A 14,564-nucleotide genomic window follows, 5' to 3' on the forward strand; every position below is an offset into this window, starting at 1 on the left:
GGGCTCACAGAGAGCGCGTGCAGGTCGCCTATGCGGTTCACTGAAGCGAGAGCCATCAAAAACACTGTTTTGAAAGACAAATGTTTGAGGCTAATAGACTGGATAGGCTCGAAAGGGGCATCTTTCATGGCCGCTAGGACCGTAGAAAGGTCCCACAAAGGAACTGAAGGAGGTCTAGGCGGATTCAGTCTCCTAGCTCCCCTGAGGAAGCGGATGACTAAATCATTCCTTCCCAGCGACTGACCCAGCGTTGAACCAAAGAACGCTGAAATAGCCGCCACATACACTTTGAGCGTGGAAGGGGATCTGCCCTTATCCAACAGCTCTTGTAGGAAGGAGAGAACCTCCGTTACCTCACACTCGAGGGGTGAAATGCTCCGAGCTGTACACCAGCCGGAGAAAACCGACCACTTCGAAGCATAAAGCCGCCGTGTCGACGGCGCTCTAGCCTGAGTGATGGTATTCACGACTCCCTCTGTGAGACCAACGGGTATCCGTTGAGCACCCACACATGAAGGGACCACAGTTCCGGGTGTGGGTGCCAAATCGAGCCCCCGGCCTGCGAGAGGAGATCTCTCCTCAACGGCAGTGGCCATGGATCGATATCTGTCAACTGCATAAGAACTGGGAACCATATCTGGTTCTCCCAGAACGGAGCTACAAGCAGGACTGGGCATTTCGTTTCCCTGACCCGTTCCAGCACCTGTGGCAGGAGGGAGACGGGGGGAAAAGCGTATAACGGGCAGCGCGGCCACCTTCGGGACAGCGCGCTGTCGGTTTTTGAAAAGAATGCGGGGCAGTGCGCGTTTTCGCGGGATGCGAAAAGGTCCACCTCCGCTCTGCCGAATCTCTCCCACAACAGCCGGACTGTTTGTGGGTGTAGAGACCATTCGCCCGGGGGAACATTGTTCCTGGACAGTCTGTCTGGGCCCACATTCTGAAGCCCAGGTACATGCACTGCTCTCAGCGAGCGTAAGTTGTGCTGAGCCCATAATAGGAGGCGTTTCGCCAGCCTGTACAGGGATATGGATTTCAGACCGCCCTGGCGATTTATGTAGGACACCACAGCCATGTTGTCCGAGCGGACTATGACGTGTTCGTCCTTGATGCGGGGACAAAAACGCGTCATCGCGTTGTGCACTGCCAGCATTTCTAGGCAGTTTATGTGTTGGAGCTTTTCTCGTTCCGACCACAGGCCGAAGAACGGTCTGCCCTCGAGCAGAGCTCCCCATCCCGAGGTGGATGCGTCTGTAGACACCATCCTCACTCTCGAGGAAGTCCCCAGGCTTACACCTGATTGGTACCAGTCGTCCGCCGTCCAAGGCGTCAGGGCTGAAACACAGCTGTGATCGACCTTGAGGCGTAATCGACCGGTCGCCCACGCTCTGCGCGGTACCCGCGCTTTCAACCAGAACTGCAGCGGGCGCATGCGGAGCAGGCCCAGCCGGAGAACTGACGATGCTGAGGCCATGAGACCCAGCATCTTTTGAAACTTCCTGAGCGGGGTGACAGCGCCGCGGCGAAAAGACCTCGCCGCGCGCTGAATGGCCAGCGCGCGCTGTGGTGACAGCCGCGCTGTCATAGACTGTGAGTCCAGAACGACACCCAGAAACGAAATCGTTTGACTGGGGTTCAATGAACTCTTCGTCCAGTTGACTGTGATACCAAGATTCTCGAGGTGATCGAGTAAAATGGTTCTGTGCTCCACGAGCTGTGATCGTGATTGAGCTAGGATCAGCCAGTCGTCCAAATAGTTCAGCACTCGCATGCCTCTGAGTCTGAGAGGAGCGAGCGCTGCGTCCATGCATTTCGTAAATGTACGAGGTGCTAGGGACAAGCCGAATGGCAGGACTGTATACTGGTATGTCTGACCCTCGAAGGCGAATCTCAAGTATCGCCTGTGGTGTGACGCTATCTGTATTTGAAAATACGCGTCCTTCAGATCTATCGACATGAACCAGTCTTCTCGGCGAACGTGCGCGAGAATTTTGCTGGTTGTGAGCATTTTGAAACTGCGTTTCACTAATACTCTGTTCAGCCGTCTTAGATCCAGTATGGGTCTGATACCGCCGTCCTTTTTGGGGACTAGAAAGTATCTGCTGTATAGTCCCCCTTCGCTTAGAGCTGGGGAAACGCGCTCTATCGCCCCTTTGCTTATCAGTTTTGATATTTCGGCTCGAAGTAGGTGAGCTACTTCCAACGAAAACGTAGTTTCGACGCGCGCTGTGAAGCGGGGAGGGCGTCGGCAAAACTGTAGCGAGAAGCCTCTCTTTATAATGCCTAGCACCCAGTCCGAAACCCCTGGGAGCGCTGCCCATGCATCTGCATGGCTGGCTAGGGGCTGGATACGGAGCGCGCTCTGATCGCCGTGCGACAGAGGCGCTTCGGGGGATACAAACATAGGCGTTATGCCTGTGGCATTTGAGGCGGGGCGCGCGCTTAATACAGCGGGCGAGACGCTCATCCTCGACCTCGCTACAGTGCTTAGCTGAGTGAGGGAGGACTGAGAAAGTCTCATAGGACCCATGTGAGCGAGTAGATGTGGGCTGGGAGCGGGCACATTTACTGCTTTGGGCGCGGCGTCTGCCTGAGCAGAGCGCGCGCTCACAGTTCTCGTTTTTACAGAGAGCCTGTGATGTGTTAGACATAGTGTTCGTGGGCACTGGGAAGTGGGCACTCTCACTATGCTGGAAGCGCAATCGACCTGAGTCGATTTTATGTGCGCGGGCCCTAAGTGTAGGGCTGTGCTTACGTGCAGTGATGGGCACTGAGGAGTGGGCATCGAGACTACATTTATAGCACCATCGGCCGTGGCCGGGACACCAGAAAATACACTCTTTCTGAGATTTATCTGGGTAGCCGTGAAAACGGCTTTTGTGTGCAGGCAAGCGGGCAGCAGTGCGGGCTTGCTCTCTGCAGAAAACACTGGAACAGTCGCAAATCTTGGGACTGAAACAGTGGGGCGCTTGGGTGAGAGGCCGGCCGCAACGGGACTCACACACCTGCGCTTTCCTAGGCTTGCTAGGACTTCTTCGGCACTTCAGGCTTTACCACGATCTTCGATCGCGGCCCGCGCGAGGAGGGGCGCCGGGCGCTGGACCGAGAGCGGGGCCTCGAGCTGCGCTGCTGTGGCTGCTGCGATGAGGCGGCCGAAGGCGGGGGCTGAGGCTGAGAGCTCCGCGGGGTCCGTTTGCCACGACCCGCTGCAGAACCGGAGCGCTTCGGCAGGAAGTGCTTGAAGGCTTGAGACGCTTTTTGGGCCTCGGTAAATCTCTCCACGAACTCGGAGAGAGAAGAACCAAAAAGGCCGGTGGAAGACAGCGGGGCATCGAGAAACGCAGTGCGCTCGGAATCGGCCATCTCCGTGAGCGTCAGCCATAAGTGTCTCTCAGCGACAGTGGCGGAAGCCATACAGCGTCCCATGGCTTGTGCGGCGGCTTTAGTAGCTCGGAGCGTGAGATCTGAAGCGCTCCTTAAATCCGCGATGCAGATAGCGTCAGGTCCCATCTCGTCCAGTTTACGGAGGAGATCACCCTGGTAGATCTGCAGCGTAGCCATGGTGTGTAGCGATGACGCGGCCTGCCCAGCGGCGGAGAAGATTCGCGCGAGCAGCGTCGACGTCATGCGGCAGGCTTTAGAAGGCAACACCGGTTTAGCCCGCCGTCCAGCAGAGGGCGGGCAAAGGTGGGTCGCTATCGCCTGTTCCACCGGCGGAAGAGAGAGGTAGCCTCGGTCTCCGGCATTATCCAGAGAGGAAAATGCGGGTGACACAGATGAGCGCGTCCGCGCAGAGAAGGGCGCGTTCCAGGCCTTCGCAACTTCTTCATGTAACTCAGGAAGAAAAGGAGCGGGCTTAGATTCCGGAGAAGTGCGCTCACCAGGGAGGAAGCTACCATCCAGCCGGGTTCGAGAGGGGGGCTCCGGTGCAGACCACTCGAGGCCGAGGCTCGCCGCGGCCAGCGCGAGTACTCGCATGAGCTCCTTCTCAATGTTGGCTCTCGTTGAGGGCTTGCGGGCAGGAGGCGCGAGGTCCTCAAAGCTCGCCCAATCCTCGCTGCCTGAAGCTATCAGAGAGCAGGAATCCTTCTCCCCCGACGCAGCCTCTGAACCGACTTCCTCTGATGAAGCGGCGGCAGACTGCGGGCGCTGAGCATCAGGAAGTGATTCGAGAGAGGCCGGTGAAGCTGGCGGGCGAACCGGCGAGCTTGGTCGGGCTGGAGCGGGTTCCGGGACCCGCTGCGAGCGGCGCTTTTTACGGCGCGGCATCGCGGCGGTGAATGCAGGCTTGGAAAAGGATGCCAGGCGAGTCCTCAGAGTCACCATCGGCAAAAGCTCGCAGTGAGGGCATCCGCCGTCAGCGAGCGCGAGCGCTGCATGGTCCTCACCCAGGCAGGAAACACAGATGACGTGCTTGTCTCCCTCGGTGAGTGGGGCTCGGCACGAGCCGCAAGAAGGCATCTTAAAAAAGACGCAGCTCTTTTAGGGGTGAGTGTTGCAGAAAACACACACACACACACACAGAAAGGCAATGAAAAGGATATAGGCGCCGGAAAGCGCAGCAGGTACGGCTGTAGAAGGCGGCGTTGGCCAGCAGCTTCGAGGGCTCGTCCCGCTGATGTGCTTGCTTCAACGACGCTGCTTCCGTGATCCAGCGATGCGTGCGCTTCGCTGAAGAGATTAAAAATCAAGTGAGTCAGCCTTCTCGAGCTCCTTTTATAGAGGTAAGCCACGCCCGTTTCGGCGGGAAGTGGCGAGGAGGGCGCGAAGCGCCCTCATTGGCCTGATGTCATCTCAGGCCTCGCTCGATAGGCTTAAGCAGTTGCCGCAGAGCAGCCAATGAGCGAGCAAGCCGTCTCGCCATAGCTGTCTGCTGCTGCCGCAACGCGTTTTACATATATGAAAATTAAAGGATAATTTTTGCTTCAGTGTTTCGTGAAAAGAGACTTTTCCCGTAGCGTTTTGATAAAACGCAGTACGAGAGGACTCTCGTAAGAGAACTCGTTTATAGGTTTTTGCCTACAAAAATATATCATCCCTGCAGCACTCTATTGTGACTAATGAATCGTAAGTCTTGGACATTCACAGGAAATTGCTTCCGTGTTAAAAAATAAAGTGGACAATATGAAAGATAACTTTTAATAATCAAGAAGTGCTGTTATTTTGAAGTTGGTTTACGTGAGGAAAAGTGCGTTAATATATTTTCCCTCAGACTGTAACAGACGTTCTGTGTTAAATCAGATGTTTCTAATCTAAAAAGCGTAAATATCACAATTAGCCTGGTGTCTTCTATCCTGTGGTTATGGATGCTGCTGAAGTTGATGCATTGTCAGTTTTGCAGAGTGTCACATATTTACACAGGCTGCTGGGTTTAGTAAACCATCATGGCATGATTCTTCAAACGTGACTCTCCGTTCATAACACTCATATCATTCCCTACACATCTCTGATATCAGCACATGTGATTTCCATGCTATATAGTACATAGATGTTATGTCATATCTCTGCTGACTGTTGACTGCATGTACATGTAACTACACTGTGTGCAAAGCAAAAAAACACATTTCGGACATGTTCCTTTAATACCACCTTATTTATATACGGCATCTTAAATGAAGTGGTGTTTATGCAAAGAAGGGAAACATATTCTCAAGCACTTCATTACATAAGATGAATATATATTTCTGAAATGTTGTGAGAAATAATTAAATATGGGCAAAGTGTTGCACAGTTTAGTACTATATCCATCTGTTATTTGTTCATAGTAAGCAATAATGCATGATAAATCGTATGAATACAATGACTGAAATATCATTGTTGCTTTGCAAATGATTTTAACTGGTTGTTCATGTAAATGTCTTTCTTTACTAGTGCCTTATATCATGTATAATATCATTAGTGTTTAAAACTGAAATTGCTAACCATTCTAGATTGAGAAAATGATATCATTGTTTCTTTCTGTAATATGAATGTATTGCACTCAAAGTCTTCCTGGGATTGTAATATTCTTCATATACGATCATGTAACATCCTGTGTTTCTAAGATTGATTACCATGTTTCAACTTTTCAGCAATGCCAGTACAAAGACTCTTCTCGTCAACATTTTTGAATTTGTGCAAGAGCAAAGAATCCCTTCATTCATGAACTCACTCTTTTTGCAGTTATAGAAAATGTCCAGGTTCAGTGCAAGTTAAACTCTATTGACAACACTTAAGGCATAATGTTGATTACTCGTACACACACAAACACACACTCGTTGGGTTTTCATGTTTTATGGGGACTTTCCATAGACATACTGATTATTATACTGTACATTATATCCCCTAACCCTAAACACAACCCATCACAGAACACTTTTTTGCATTTTTACATTTAATATAATTTATAAGCTGTTTTCCTCATGGGGACCAAAAAATTTCCTCATAAGGACAAAGAACATTATTGGACAATATGTCCCCACAAATATGCCAATATCCAAAATTCTAAGTAGTTTAGTCTTCTTCAGCCATCGTCTTCTTCCTCGTCGAATTTCTGTCGCTCTACATCTACTGTCTATGCTCTGCATACGTCATCTGGTATAATTGAAACGATTGGCTATGAGCTACGTACAGGCGCATTTGATAGATATTCGTAGCGCCCAATAAACGGCTCTGGGCATTCGTAAACCACGCCTCAAATACGAGAAAATGAACATGTGGTTCCCAGACCACGTCTCAATGAGACGAGGTCTGACGTTAGCCAGGCTAGGGTTTACCTGAACCGCACACATAAAAGACTATTTCTTTTCTTGGTTACAGTGAGGCAGTTACAATGGAAGTGAATGGGGCCAAATAACCTAGATTTTTGGGATGTCTAATTTTTTTATTTTTTAATAATCAACATTATGCCATAAATTCTGTTGAGCTTGTATTTAAAGGGTAACTCTCGCCAAAATTGAACCTAGGCTCTTTTAGTTAATCTACCTGAGTCAAACTTTCGTGTAAAAGCATAATTAGAATGGAAACGCCACTTTTAAGATTTAACGTATTTTTGTTTTAGGTCAAAATGCCTTTTGAATGGGAGTGCATGGGGCACTTCTATGATAGCATCAAAATCACTATTTTTAAGTCTACTCTTTAGTCAAAAGTAGTCGATCTCCGAATGCAACGTAATGAACTGACTCCATATGAGGAAATGTCATGAACTTGTAATTTCAATGAAAAGCATGATAACATAGATAATAAATTATCCGTGAATTTATATGGAAAAAAGCTTTAGTAACTTTCCATCTTTACTCTCCTCATGTTACGTTGCATTCAGAGATCGACTACTTTTGACTGACAAAATTCCAGCCACCAGAAACACTAACTGATAAAGTGAGTCGTACAAAACCTTTCTTTTTAGTAAACTTTGTGTACACAAACAATGCGGTCAATGCTCAAGTTCATGTGTAGAGCCCCTGGTGATACTTCGAGCACAGTTTTATGTTGTGTCGAGCCTTCTTAGTTTTTTAAACATTTTGATGCTATCATAGAAGTGCCCCATGCACTCCCATTCAAAAGGCATTTTGACCTAAAACGAGAATACAGTCAATCTTAAAAGTGGCGTTTCCATTCTAATTATGCTTTTACACGAAAGTTTGACTCGGGTAGATTAACAAAAAGAGCCTAGGTTAAATTTTGTCGAGAGTTACCCTTTAACTCAGAATTTTTATTTAAATCAATACATTTGGTGATGTGTATTTGGTTTTCAGGAGCATCTAAAATGGCAACAGAATGCATTTAGCATAAACCCACATGACAATAGATCTAGTTAAATTCACCAAAAGTTAGAGTTCAATAAACAAACAGTGCCAACCAATTGCGGCTTAAGATATTTCAGTTCTCATATTTTCTGAAAGCAACAATGCATGATGCGACACAGTCGGACTCGTAACCAATCAGACCATAGTTGATCTATGTGAAAGCAGGATTTTAAACCATTGAGATTTCACTGTGGGCGGGGCTACCCTGCATGATGCAGAGCAACTACAAACCAAGCAGAGATAGCATGTATGATATGTTGCGTCTGGTTAGGACACAATGTTGAGCTTCAAAGATGTCAGATTGTCCACTCCTGTGTGTCTTCATACTGCATGTGTTTTTGTGTAATGCAGCTGGTGTCCATCTGAAGAGCCTTAGCACTCTGTTAACACTGTAAAAAAAGATGTCTGATATGTCCAGTGTGAAGTGTATGAGTAGTTCCTGTACTAACTATTGTCTGCTATCATGTTCTTGCTGCTACTGTAATGAATCATTAAGAATTTTATCATGTAAAAATACATCAGAGACCTTGAGTGAGTTAAGTTTCTGTCAGGAATCTGTCAAAATGTCCAGTAGTGTCTTCTGTCTAGTCTTCTTACCCAGCAGGGCGATGAATTAAATATCTAGTTGATGATGTAAATGTGTGGCGTACAGTAATTTTGCTAAATATGTTGTCTTAGAGAGTATGTTGTATACTTGAGGTAATATATATATTTGAATCATAAACATACAGAATGTATGCAATAAATCCCTTTGAATACTATTTGTGTCTGATCTCCTACATTTAGGACTTGGATTTTTCATTACAGCAACATGTCCAAAACATTCTTATTGCATATAAAGTCTAAGATTAACTACTTAAATTCCTTCTTTTTTGCATCAGATGACAATTGTAGAGAAAGATTTAAAAATGTGCATGAATTTGTTAGATGTTCACATGCACTTGTCACTAATTTGAATACAAAATGTGAATAACTGATTATGCTGTAGTCAATGTAAAGTTTTTTTCCTGTGAACTTTTTTATATTTGCATTTTTGGTAACACTTTGGGACACTTTCAGTGTTCTTGTTACAAGTACATGTAGTTACTGTAGTACTAACTATAAATTATGCATAATTACAGTATATGCAACTAACCCTAAATCAAACCCCAATCCTAACCCTAACCCTATAGTAAGTGTAGTTAATTATTATTACACAGTACTTAAATGTATAATTACACTGTATGGTCATCTTAAAATAAAGTTGTAAATGCTTTTTTTCTTCTTTTTTTTTCTAGCAAAATAAAACCTGTAGCTGTATTGCCTTTTTTGGCAAATAATTTTATCAGATAAATATCTTACCCAAGTTTAGTGTTGTCACATCTGGATTGTGTTTGAGTTGGACTTATTTTGCATTATTATTTTGATTCCTGCTCTTTTGCCTGTATTAGTGTTTTGTTTCCATGGCTATTCATTGATTGTCAAATTCACTGTACATGTCACTCGTTTCGTTAATTGGATTGTGTTGGTATGTTGTATTGAGCCTGTTTTCTGTTAGTCTTTGTTTGGTCTTCATCGCATTAAGTTGGTTTTTAAGTGTTTTGATATTCCATTTAACCATTTAATCCTCTTGCCCATGACGGGCTACCTTTTTTGGAATATTCTGTCAGCTTGTTTGTTGGCCCAGCACACCGGTCTAGATGATACCACCATAAAATCTATATATTGGATAGAAGCAAATTATTATGGCCTGCTGGACTTGACTGAGATGGAGAATCTATTACATTGCCTCAATTAAGTGTGTCTGTTAATGATGTGTACACCCACAAACCCCATTGACTCAGAACCGGAACCCAGCCAACACCTCCACATGCCTGTGAGTCTTGCTGAGGGTGTGTTGGTGGAAGTGGATATTATGGAACAGAGTACGAACCATTATCCTACCCCTGAAGTGCAAAATCCTGGATTCCCTGATCCCAGCCTACTTTAAGTCCTGTCTCTCCTCTGGTTCCGCCCAGCACCAAGCCTGTTTTGGACTTTTGTTTTATAGGGGACCTATAAGATGTAATATAAGTCTCAGGTGTCCCCAGAATGTGTCTGTGAAGTTTCAGCTCAAAATACCCCACAGATCATTTATTATACCATGTTGAAAATTACCATTTTTGAGTGGAAGGAAAAACATGCTCTTTTCATGCATGGATCTTTAAATGTAAATGAGCTGCTGCTCCCCACCCCGCTTTCCAGAAGAGTGCAGAGCGTTTACAGCTCAGGCCTCGGATAGTCGGTCACGCTCATATGACATTGCAGTTCTTCTTCATCATCATAAAAGTTTATTTATCTGCATGTGTTTTAAAGCCATATCAGTCTAAACTTCTAATACATGGTTTTCTGAGCGCACACATCTGAAGCAAGCGTACAGAAAGCTGGTTGAGGCTAGAAGGTATACAGCTACGGCCAGAAGTGACACAAAAATCTCGCCTAATGGACAGGAAGAATGTGAAAGAAAAAAAGAAATGGACAGTAAAGAAGACAGCTAGCAAACTAATCAGCCCACTTGTGGCAAGTCTGTCATCATAACTCTCTCCATGATGCTGAGGAGAACAAGGTCTCAGACAATCACCATACATAATTGGAACAACCCCTTTTATAATTATTATTTTGTGGTCATTAAAAAAATTGTTAAAATGTGTTTGTATGAGAGTACTCATGCGTCAAAGCCTCATGGCTAACCACCCTTCCACTATCCAACCAAAATCTCTTTAAAATTTAAAAGTAGGCTTTATATGTTGTTATTGCTTACTAGACTTAACAGTATCTACTGTACACAATAGGAAATTTGTTGGCACGAAACATTTTTATTTTTAGTCAAACCCTTATGCACACACACAAACACACAGACACAATGCCAACCATAATACTAATAATAATAATTAACCCAAGGAACACTAATAAACACTAAATAATGTCATGCAAATATTTAACCCAATGCTACAAGCAAAAAACAACATTACATCTGCATTTAAAGCTTGAAGCTTGCTTTCATTGCTTCAGCACGACGGCCGAACCTTCCAGTGGACTGATGTTTTTTGGGGATCATGCTGAGGGGTTTGAGGTATCAAATTTTTTTGGATGGAGGTGTGTAAGACAGAGGAAGGGTGTCATCATGAGGGGTATGACGCCTCACATCCTCCAAGGTTGCTCAGTCGAACAGTCAAGGAGTTTAGAAATGGCTCATCCTGTAGATCTTAAGTGAGATAAGCTGATAAGTGAGATAAGTGCAGTAAGCTCCCACTCTTTTGCCTTTTCTTTGTCTTGCTGGTGTCTCTGTAAGGATTGCGGGTGTCTTTGTGAGGAATGCTGCAGTCTCTGGGAAATCTTGTCATTTCAGAGCTAAGAAAACTCATCGTCCACACCAAAAAGCCTGGTCTTTTGTCCAAATGACAAACTCTGTCATCCTCCTCGAAACCCCTAAGATTACTTTGTTCTCCAGTTCTCCAAGAATTGTTTATAATTTGTGCTGAGATTTTGTAAGACTTGCGTCACTTCTGGAATCCTTCTAGCCACAACCCAGAAAGCCGGATGTCAGATGGCGCATCCCGTGAGTATTAAACTAAGTTCTCTTTCACATCTTATTGCACTCAAACTGTCAAATACACACAAGGTTGTGTCAAAAACACACAAAGTTCACATAAACACAGTCGGTTATGTCTGTGAATATAAACAGCAGGGAAAGAAATTACATGTGTATATATTAGATCTGTGTATTAAAATGAAAGCAGCATAATATACAATACCGACTGCTATATATGCTGTTAATATGAATCAAACAACAAAAGAAGAACAGAAAATCACAGAACAGGCTTGTTCTGTTGTCAATGATGAGGGCCAAAGGGGAAGGGAAAGGGAGGAGAAGAGGGCAGTTGAATCAGTAAGGAGTAGCTTTATGATAAAAAGTAGAATAAAAAAGTACTGTAGCATTGAAAAGTTTATTTTAACTAATAGTCTAATTTTATACCATATACAATTGAATAAAATTAGCAGCTAGCTAACAACTTGCTTTGCGCTTTTTTTCTGGTTTCACCTCACTTCAGTCTAAACTAAATCATTTTTTAGGTAATTTTTCTTCACATTGTCATATAAATAGCCTGACAATAATGTACTGAACGGCTAAATCTTGCTAACTACTTTTAAATTATTATTTTTTAACACTTTACAGTATGGTTTTGTGACGACTACCAGTCCCGCAATCTCTCTCAGTAACAGCCAACGGGCGCCCTCACCCGAATACTGACTGTCTCTCGAACTCCAAATCCCACAATGCCTCACTCTTGCAGTGATCCCATTTTCACCTGTGAGTAATGATCACACACAGCTGTTACTCATTCCCAGCCCTATAGAAACCACACTCACAGCACACCCTGTGCAAAGTCTTGTTTCACTGTTGTGTGCATCTCTGAGCGGTGTCTAGAAAGTTATCCTTCCTGTGTTTGTGACCCTTGCTGAAACTCTCTCTTTGATTGTCTGCTGCCTGCCCTTTGACCTTCTGCCTGATTCCTGGATCTTGTATTATCTGCTGCCTGCCTCTGATCATCAATTAAAAGCCTCATTAAAAATACATGAGAAAATGGTAAGAAACATTTTCTCGTATTATTATAATACATGCCCTATTTTTAAGGACTGTAAAGAGTTGAGAGAAGCCTGTATTTCCATAATGCCACATATTTTATTAGGTTTTTCTTTTAAATGTGTATTTAAAAAAGAATTGTATTGTATTTAAGTAATAAAAAAATGCTTTTTAAAATGTAAATATCTTGAAGCAGCAGTATGTGGAATCTTCAGAAACGCACTTTTCGCTCTCATGGTCTGCAACCATACTAAAACGTTAAAGTTATTTTAGATAAGGGTATGTGGGAAACCATGGCTTGGCCAATCCAGAGCTATTATGAGAAAAGTAAATTGGTCAACTCTCATCTCATATCAGCAGTGGCCTTACCTCTATTGAAGTAAAGGTTATTTTAAATTCAAGTGTATGCAAAACCATGGGGGCTATACAAAAGTATCTTTGATTGTGTAAGCATGAAATGCGGCAAATCTCAGGTATAGCCAATTACTTCTGTATGATGACCCAAAACTGGCGAGATTGTGTCGTGAGACCTGCGAAAGACGCAAGGACCTCTAAGGCCCCATTTACACTGCATGGTTCAAGTGACCCAATTCTGATTTTTTTCATGTGGCACAGATCGGATATGACCGGCGAACGTGTAAGCAGGAAAAAAGCACATGGATTTTGATATTCTCAGTTCGGTTTCAGGCCTCACTCACATGTGGAAATAAATCAGATATGAATCAGATACGTGCATTTGTGTCTGCCATGTAAGCAGAAAAATCGGATATTCCCCAGTAAATGTGAGTATTACGTCATTAAAAAAGGGACGTCAACTCAAGTGGACACCAACTGCGATCACATGACTTTTTAATGGCGCAATGGAGGAGAAGGCTCAACACAGTGGGGTATTTTTTCTCCGCCTTACGAGAGCAATGTTTTGCTGACCTTTGAAAATAGTGCGGAAAGCAAAACACTGGATAATTAGAGATGCGCGGATGAGCTCCAACATCACCCGAATCCGCAGCCAAAAAACAAATCATCCACCCGCCACTCATCCGCACCAATAATTTTCTTTGATTTAAGTATCCGCACCCGATGGTCAAATTACTATTATTCTTATGTGTTGTTACGCGTGAGGATAAATGGATGATTATCACCTTCAACTGCCGACATGGCGACGGTTGATGCGCGCATCTCTAATGGTAACATGATACACTGATGAATGAGTGCTGCTTTTAAATGAACATTTTTTTAAAACAAAATTTATTTGACAAAATTTCATTTTCTTAATGGCATTAACAGGCTTTACTCCCTTGAAACTTAATGGAACATGCTCATATAGTAGAGAATGTAGTTAATATTTTCGTTAATAATGATTTACCATATCCACCCGCGTCTCACCCGAAATTAATCAGAATGTTATTTTTATTACTTGACCGGCCCGATCCGCAGAGCCCCCGCGGATATAACTGCGATCCGCGCATCACTATGATCATTTTGTCTGCTTCTGCATCCATTGCATATCGAGCTGTTTTATTTCATTTTCCGGGTCAGAACGTCTACATTGAGTTGTTTCGGCAGTGTATAGTGTAAATGCAAATATCGGTTACGGGTCAGTTTTAAAAGAATGTGTAAGCAGGTCATCAAAAAAATCGGATATAGTCAGCAAATCGGAATTGGGCATCAAGACCTGCACTGTAAATGCAGCCTAAGTGATATAGTTCCCTAATCTGAGCGGGTAAAACATAACTAAAGAGTTAAAAAATAGTAATCAAACATTCGCTCACTTTTAATGATGCCCAGATATCATTAAAACCTTTTTCATTTATGGAGTCAGATGAAATAACGAGTCGATGCATATGAGAAAATGTATTTCATTTAATCTTCTTGTTGCGTAAAAGGAAAGACAAGAAACGTGCAAAAACCTTCACCCGTATTATTGGAGACCTCCATTGGACCAATAGACGGGCTTACAGTAACACAACATAAAATATTATTAACAAAAAAAGTATGGACAAGCCAGGTTACAAATAATTAAAAACACCTAGCATGGTAAATAAACTGCTCATAAAACTGGAGAACAACAATTTCTACCCAGAGAAACAATAGAAATACTGAAAAAAAAAGAAACTAATACATGAAAGCGAGGAAGACATGTCTTCATAGACATTATGACAAATTTTGCCATACATGTATTA

This window comes from Scardinius erythrophthalmus (genome assembly GCF_964197995.2).
Source record: "Scardinius erythrophthalmus genome assembly, chromosome: 4".
NCBI classification, from domain to species: Eukaryota; Metazoa; Chordata; class Actinopteri; order Cypriniformes; family Leuciscidae; genus Scardinius; species Scardinius erythrophthalmus.